The sequence below is a fragment of the Mastomys coucha genome, unplaced genomic scaffold (assembly GCF_008632895.1).
Source record: "Mastomys coucha isolate ucsf_1 unplaced genomic scaffold, UCSF_Mcou_1 pScaffold7, whole genome shotgun sequence".
NCBI lineage: Eukaryota > Metazoa > Chordata > Mammalia > Rodentia > Muridae > Mastomys > Mastomys coucha.
Window position 1 is genome coordinate 75933250 of NW_022196913.1, and position 8169 is coordinate 75941418.

The 8169-nt window shown below is 50.1% G+C and overlaps 1 long non-coding RNA gene across 1 annotated transcript; it reads left to right on the top strand.

Annotated features, from left to right (window-relative positions):
• Positions 1-3: 3 nt before the first annotated feature.
• LOC116081742 lies at positions 4-6554 on the top strand. Its single transcript, XR_004114987.1, has 4 exons — positions 4-120; positions 213-389; positions 656-1203; positions 4329-6554. It is a non-coding gene; the product is annotated as an uncharacterized LOC116081742 (long non-coding RNA).
• Positions 6555-8169: the final 1615 nt, after the last annotated feature.

Here is an 8169-nt window from a genome sequence, read left to right on the forward strand (position 1 = left end):
CACCCCACCCCCGCCCCCGTCCTCGCCCAGTCCGCCGCTCCGGTGCGTGCATGCGCGCGCACTAGGCGCCAGGCACGCGGAAAGGTCGTCCGCTCTACTTTGTTGCCATCGCAACGTCAGGTACGCCCAGGAGTCCCCTCGAAACTGTCTTGCACTGTCGCTAGCCTGTCACCATGGCTCCTCTGTGATGCTGTTTTCACGCTCCTATCCAGGTTTTGCCTTTGCCGCAGTGACATCACTGCTCAGCATTGCCACCACCACCTTGCTTTTGCTCAGTGGACCTCAAAGGTTGAAGCCCGCGACATTCTCCTGGCTGCAGCACAATGAAAACCCAGATGTCAGTCTGCACCCAGGCCCACCGCCCCAGACCACTCACCCCAGACACTCAGGTGTGTGACCCTGGCCTTGGGTAAAGTTCCCTAGGTGGTGCTGCTTGGTGTTAAATCACCAAAGGTGCAAGCCCTTGGGGTGTGTTTAAATGCAAGCTTTGGGCCAGAGGACTGAGGAGGGGCCTGTAGACCTGCATATCTAAGATCCTGGTGTAGATACTACTGGGAAGGGGAATAGAGCTTGGAGAAGGGACTTGGGGGCGGGGCGGAGGGGAGCATCATGCTTCAGTCTTGTTTTAACCTCCAAAACAAAATGGTGTCTCCAGGTGCAAGCTCAATGGCAGAGTGCTTGGCAAACATGGACAAAGGCCCGATTGACCACCAACTCTGAATCTTCACTTTTGGTGACTGTGTGACACCGGGCAGTGGGATTGATGCTCTAAACCTCCGTTTCTCCGTCTGTAAAACGGAGTTGCTATCATGGCTATCTCAGGACTGTGGTGAGGAGGGCACAGTGCTGTAAGCCTCATATAGTGGCCGACTTCTCCTGGGAGGGCGTGTTCTTGTTATTCTTCATAACGTTGCCAGCCTGAGGCCATGCTTATGCTGTTTTAATCTGGAGTTCTCAAATCTGAACACCCATTTTAACCACTCCTATGGCCTGATCAAGAGCTCCCCAGCCAGTTGGATCCTCCTTTGTCTGACTCTCCCAAGACCCCATCCAGAGAAGACATTAGAAACTAGAGGCTGTGAGTTAAAGCTTATCACCTCCCTCAGGACTATAGGGAGGCCACATGCCCTCCCTGAGACTCCCTGAACACCCCCTGCCATACAGGCTCTGATGGATGGCTTAGTAGACAAGATTTTTTTAAAGGTAAGCTTGTTAATAGGATCCATAGACATCACCCAAGAGATCCAATGCTGACTGGGGGTGGGGGTGGGGCTCCTGTCTCAGGCCTACCCCTACCCCAGCCAGGTTTCCTGAGCACATTTGGATCCAGCAGTCCTATGGTGGTGCTTGCTCCACACGCCCTTCCATACCCTGCTGCAAAGACTGTGTTCTCCTCTGCCTTGAATTCTCATCACCAAGCAAAATGGCTGACAGGCAGTCTAAGTGATGCTCATTCGGTCATTGTTATCAATTTGAGACCAGCAGGGGGCTGCAGAGTGGGTATTTCTCTAGGCCTCCATCTTCTCATGGCTTGGATTAAATGTGATCTCTAGGATGACCCTGGTCCTAGCAGTCCTTAAACTGCAATTACTCTTCTTCTGGTCATGGTCCACTATATTTTTCCATTCCAGGTGTGCTGGATAGCTTTATGTCAACTTTAAACAAGCTAGAGTCATCTGAAAGGAGGAAGGAAACCTTGATTGAAAAATGTCTCCACGAGATTTGTCTGTAGGGCATTTTCTTAATTAGTGATTGGTGGGGGTGGAGCAATCCCTGGGTTGGTGTTTTGGGTTTTGTAATTAATCATACTGAGCAAACCAGGAGGAACAAGCCAGTCAGCAGCACCCTTCCTTGGCCTCTACATCAGCTCCAGCCTCCAGGTTCCGGTCCCGTTTGACTTCCTGCCTTGACTTCCTTCCATAGGGAGCAGCGATTTGTAAGCATATACCACATAAACCCTACCCTCTTAGTCTTAGTTGGGGTTTCATTGCTGTGAAGAGGCACCATGACCACAGCAACTTTTTTTTTTTTAAAGATTTATTTTATATAATGTGTATGAGTACACTGTAGCTGTACAGATGGCCGTGAGCCATCATGTAGGTGGCTGCTGTTGATCTCAGGACCTCTGCCAGCCCTGCTGGCTCCGGCCCTGCTCCCTCTGGTGTAATTTACTGCAGCTGTCTTCAGACACACCAGAAGAGGGCATCCGATCTCATTACGGGTGGTTGTGAGCCACCATGTGGTTGCTGGGATCCGAACTCAGGACCTTTGGAAAAGCAGTCAGTGCTCTAACCCGCTGAGCCAGCCCCCACAGCAACTCTTATAAAAGAAAATATTTAATTGGGCTGGCTTACAGTTCAGAGGTTTAGTCCATTATCGTCATGGCGGGAAGCATGGCAGTGTGCAGGCAGACATGGTGCTGGGGAAGGAGATGAGAGTTCTACATCTTGATCCACAGGCAGCAGAAGGAGATTGTGTACCACACTGGATATAGCTTAAACATAGGAGACCTCAAAGCCCGCCCCCTCCTGTGACATACTTCCTCCAACAAGGCCACACCTCCTAATAGTGCCACTCCCTATGGTCAAGCATTTAATCATCTGAGTGTATGGGGGCCATTCCTATCAAACCACACTCCCCAAGCTGCTTTTTGGCCTTGGCGTCTCTTTACAGCAATAGACACCCTAAGTAGGACAACCAGCACACATTCCTGGGTTTAACCTTGAGCGTGCTGTATAAGATGATTGAGCATGCCCATCTCCCTCCAGTTCTCGGTGGTTTCTCCTGACGAGGCACTGACTGGCTCTGTCATCGTTAGAGGCTCACAGAACTGAGTGTTCTTTGCAGATGAGGTCAGTTTTGCCTTCCTCACTTGGCAATCACTGCAACGTCTCTGGCACATTGCCTCTGAGTGCTCTAAGGGATGGGCGCCCCCACCCCAACCCCTTCCTGTTACCCACAGTCTGTCTTGGGAGACAGTATGTGCAGATTGTTTATCTCAGGGGAGGGTGTCTCACCTGTTCTGGACTCAGTTGGTCAGAGAACCACTAGACGGTCCCCATCTGAAGGAACAGACAAGTGGTGCCAGTCTATGTCCCACAAATCCCTTCTCCGGTTACCAGTAGGGATGAGAGAATGAGGGAAATGTGACCTCTAGGGGAATCTTTTCCCTTCCAGCCAAGTGGCCATGGTGGGATTTTCTGTAACCTCAGCCCAACACTTGGCCGTCTGCCACTCCCAAGACACCACACGGGTAGATTGGCAAAGATGTTTACAGGCAAGGCTGTTGAGTCTTTCAGAGGACATGTGTTCCACTTCCCTTGAATTCAGGCTAGCCCTTCGGCTGGAGAGGTCTCAATGAGACAGTGGGTAATGCCAAGCCCTGAGGTAATGAGATCTGAGATCTGGTCAGTCTGGCCATCTCACCTGGAGCCATCCTGACCCTCATTGTCTGGCTGAACACTGCCCAAAGCCCTGGCTCACAGAGCTGAGAGCAGCAATGGCTTCTGGTTTAAGCCGTGATGCCTTCGGGTGGTTTTCTAAGCAGCATGTCATGTTGACTCTTTCCTCCATCTCCGAGTTCAGAACAACACCTCCTTAGCTTGCTCAAGGCTCTTTATACAAGTGAGCCTCTCAGCCTCCCCCTCCCCCCAAAACAAGAATCTGAAATCGGGACAAAAGCCTGAAATCCTGGAGACTTCAACTAGGCATCCACCATTCATGAGGATAAGAGAGAAGACTCTACTTGGCTTGGGAATGGTACTCCCTGGCTTTGATCTTGGGTAAATGTTTTAGTCTCAGTACCTTTTCTATGAAATGGGCTGGTCGCAGCACCTAATTTCAGAGACTGTTAAGGTGAAGGAAGTAAAAAAGTCAGAGTTACAGTAATGTCAGGGAGCTGCTCAGCAGGGTGCCTGTGTGTGGAAGGGATTTGACAGACTGCAGCTCTTTCACTTCCTAAATTCACATGTGAGTGTGGTGTGTGTCAGGGCAGTGGATCTGTCTTAAGTAAAATTAACTAAACCATAATCGCTGCTTGTCTCAAGAAGAAAATGAAATCCACACCTACCGGGTCCCCAATCAGCTCTCTAGGCTCAGAAATATGAGATTTCTGTGTGCTAAAAGGAAAAAAAAAAAAAAAGTAAAAAACATAGGAAGAGGACAGATGCCAGGGATAAGTTTCTCCTGGGGTTCTAAGAGGCTGTTGCACCTTGGGTGCGTGATCTGAGGAAGGTCAGGTTAAAAAGGGTTAAAATTCATAAATGGCTTTGTTGAAATCAAGCGCAATGAAGGAGCCTCTTGGTTAGCCTTTTTTTTTTTTTCCTGAGGAAATAAAAAGCAGTGGAACAAGAGAAATCAAACGCTAGCCTTCTACCATCTGCCGCAGACCAGGAGCTCGTTAGCATCTTCCAGGAGGCCGCCAGCACAGCCGCAGTAATGAAGGAGACCCACGCCCAGTGCCAACCTGAGCCTGCTCTGCAGCTCCGACTTGATGGACTTTGGTTGCCTGGTCTGATTCCCTCCTTCAGGCTCCACAGAATCTCCCGGTCTAGCCAGACAGAAGCTCCGGTGTGGCACGGAGAGAGTTACCCTTTTATAAAGGTCTGCTCCAGGCAGTGAGAACAACGGAGGCGCTGGCCCAGCGAGCCGAGAATAACACTTCAAACCCACATTTGCTGCTGGGTCTGGGCCTCCTGGGCCTGCTCTCTCTGCCCTAATCAAAAGCTCCGCACTGTGGAGCTTTGAAAAGCTGGGCTGTCAGATCTGAGGTGTAGGAAGAGCATAGCCTCCCTCAGTTCCACCTTGCCTCCTAAAGGCAAGTAGGTCAGTGCAAGAGTGTCCTGCGCTCCCACCCCGCGGCCGCCTGAAGGGCTTAGCGCTTTCAGGTCAGAATATCACAGGGCTGTGGAAAGGATGTGAAGCTGAGGCATGTGTCCCGAGGAAGTTTTAAGAAATTCTGATTTATTTTCACTGTTTAATTCTTCCTCCCTGGAGGAACCCATGAGGGTAGAACCCAAGTGACTGAGGTGTGTGTGTGTGTGTGTGTGTGTGTGTGTGTGTGTGTGTGTGTGTAGAGGCCATAGATCAAACTTGGGTGTACCTTGTTAGGAGCTGTCTACCCATTTTGAAACAGGGTCTCTCACTGGGACCTGGACTCACTAACTTGGCTAGGTTAGTCAGCAAGGAATAATCCTGTCTCCCAACTTATTCCTGGCACTGCAATTGAAATTACATATGCACAGTACCACTCCTCCATTTTTTCCATAGGCAGTGGGGATCAAATTCAAGTCTGGGTTTGCATAGCAAGCCCCCTTTGTGGACTGGGCCATCTCAGCACACCCTGAGCCTTTATTGGCTGGGCCATCTCAGAACACCCTGAAACCTTTAGTTTCCTGGGTTCATCATTCACTGAACCTGTTTTGTTTTGTTGTGTTTTGTTTTTGGATTTTTTGAGACAGGGTTTCTCTGTGTAGACCAGACTGGTCTTGAACTCGAACTCAGAAATCCACCTGCCTCTGCCTCCCAAGTGCTGGGATTAAAGGCATGCGTCACCACCGCCCAGCTTCACTGAACCTGTTAACACCAACTCTCACAGAGTCTCAGGTCAGGACATGAACTTAGCACTAGTGAACCTAACATCCGTTAGCTACACTTTGATGGCTGTGGGCTACCCAACACCAAACAAGCTGAAGTAGGCATTGCCAGAGAGTTCCCAGATGGGCCGGCGTAGACAGCAAGGGGCCAAGAGCTCACGCGGAAGCACCAGCTCTCTGTTGCTCAGCTTGAACACTACATAGGGCTACATAGGGGGACCTTGTCTCGAAAGACAGAAAAGAAAGACATCATAGTCCACTTGCATAAGGACAAGACTAGATTTATCCTGGACCAAAGGTTGCCCTGGTAACGAGCATAAAAGGGTTTCTCTTTAAGACAGGCCTGTCTCCCTCCGTTCCCCGCCTGTACAGCCACAGTGGAGCCGGTGAGCCTGACTGTGGAGACTCGAAACTGCTTGGTTTGTCTTACTCTTGAGGCCTGTATCCTCTTACTCCGTGACACCATCCTGTCACTGCTGGCCAGCTATTGTTTCTGCTGATTTATTTTACACTCACACTGCCCAATGTGGTGTGTGTCATTATCATTACTCTCCCCTCACAGACAGGGAGACAGAGCTTCCTAAAGGCTAATTTACTTAAGTTTACATGGATGGGGCAGAGCTGAGAAACCACAGGCATTGAAGTGAAGTGGGTAAGTACGCAGACCCTGGCGAAAAGCAAGCTTTGTCATACTTGGACAATTTGTTTGGCTTCTTGGAACCTCAGTTCCTCCATCTATAAAATGGATCTTCAAGTTCTCAGCTATTCCTAGACTTCTCCACCCTCTTCCTGTCTACTTTCTCCCAGTAGGTCATGCTGGTCAGCTTTCAAAGCTACATGCATGCCAGTGACCCAAGGGTCTGTCTTCAGCCTAGCTCCTCTGAACGCTGGGGTTTTAGTCACGTGACCATCCCCATTTGAACAGTTGTCTGTAGGTCAGCAAACAGAGCCATTGTTTTTCCTCCCCAAGTCTCTCCTGCCCAGTCTTTCCTACCTTTTTGCCTGCTTCTACCGATGCCTAGGTGCTTAGGCCAGCTTATCATAACTGACCATAAACCAGACCCTTGTTTTTATTCACTTTGTAATTAATCTCTCGGTGCACAGCTTGTCTGCTTGGCCTCCAGGACGTGTTGTCAGTGTAGTCCACCTTTGTGGTTCCCACAGCCTAGGCTACCGTAGCAGCTTGAGGCCTTTAACCTGAATCACTAACGGATCTTTTTGCCTCTGTTCTTGCTTCCTGGCTCAACCACGATTCTCATCTCTGCTTAAAATTCCTCCACGGTGGTCTGGGGAGATGGCTTAGTAGGCCAAGCACGTGCCATGAATGTATGAGGACGTGAGTTCAGATCCCCAGAAGCCATATGAAGCTGGACACGGTAGCAGAGGCTGAAATCTCAATGTGCCAGTGAGGAGCGGAGAAGTGTAGACTAAGAGAATTAATCCCCTGAAGTTCAAGGGCCAGTAGTGGTGAGTTATTCAAGGCCCTGTTTCCAACAAGGCTGAAGTTGGGGACCAAGACCGGAGGATAACCTCTTAACCTTTGCAGACACACTGTGTGCTTGCATTCATACGCACCAAAACACACACACACACAGACACACACACACACACCAGACATACACACACACCCCAGACAATACATATATGCACACATACACACACCAGACATATGTATACATACTCACCACACATAACATACATGCACATACACCACACACACCAGACATACATATACACGCATATACACCACACAAATACACACACACACACACACACACACACACACACGTGCGTGCACACACAGGCATGCACGCACAGACAAACCTCTTTCATGCCTCCCACCACAGCCAAGTGCCTTCCTTCCGTAGCCTTCAGTCCTGCTTGGCTGCCTTTTACTCCTCCAGACTCGCTCACCTGCCCTTACCTCCTTGCCCCATGACAGAAGCATTGTTCTATATCTCACCCTGGTGCACCTCCTGAGTGTAGAAGACCTGACACAGCAGAAGCAGGATCCCGCCGTGTACTCACTTGTTGGGTGATGGCTGTGGCCGCCCGGTGGATCTCTCTCTTTCAGACCCACCAGACTTTTGGTCCCTTTGGCATCCCTCACATTCCAGCACTCTTCCACAGCTGTACACAGCTGTACACAGCCACCCCTGGCTCCCTTTGAGGTGCTCGTGGAGGAGACCTTTCTGACAGCTACAGCAGAAGCACCCCCAGCCCCTTGTTCCTCAGCTCTGGTCTTCATAGCAGTTACCCCTGAGGTTCCCCTCTTCACTTATTCGGGTGCTTTGCTCGTCTCTTCCATGGGATGTGTCAAGGAAAAGAATAGTACGTGTCTTGCCCTTGCTGCATTTCTTACCTAAAACAGGGCCTGGCTCAGAGTTGCTGCTCAAAAAGCAACTGGGAGCTGCTTCTCAGACACTCAAAGCCATCATGAGGATTAAACACATACTTGAGTGTGCATTCAAGCAGAATACTTCCATGACACAGCACCATTCCTCCTAGGAGAACACACAAGAGAGACGTGTGCACTTCTGAAAGACGCCAGCACAGCAGTGCATGCGGGGGGGGG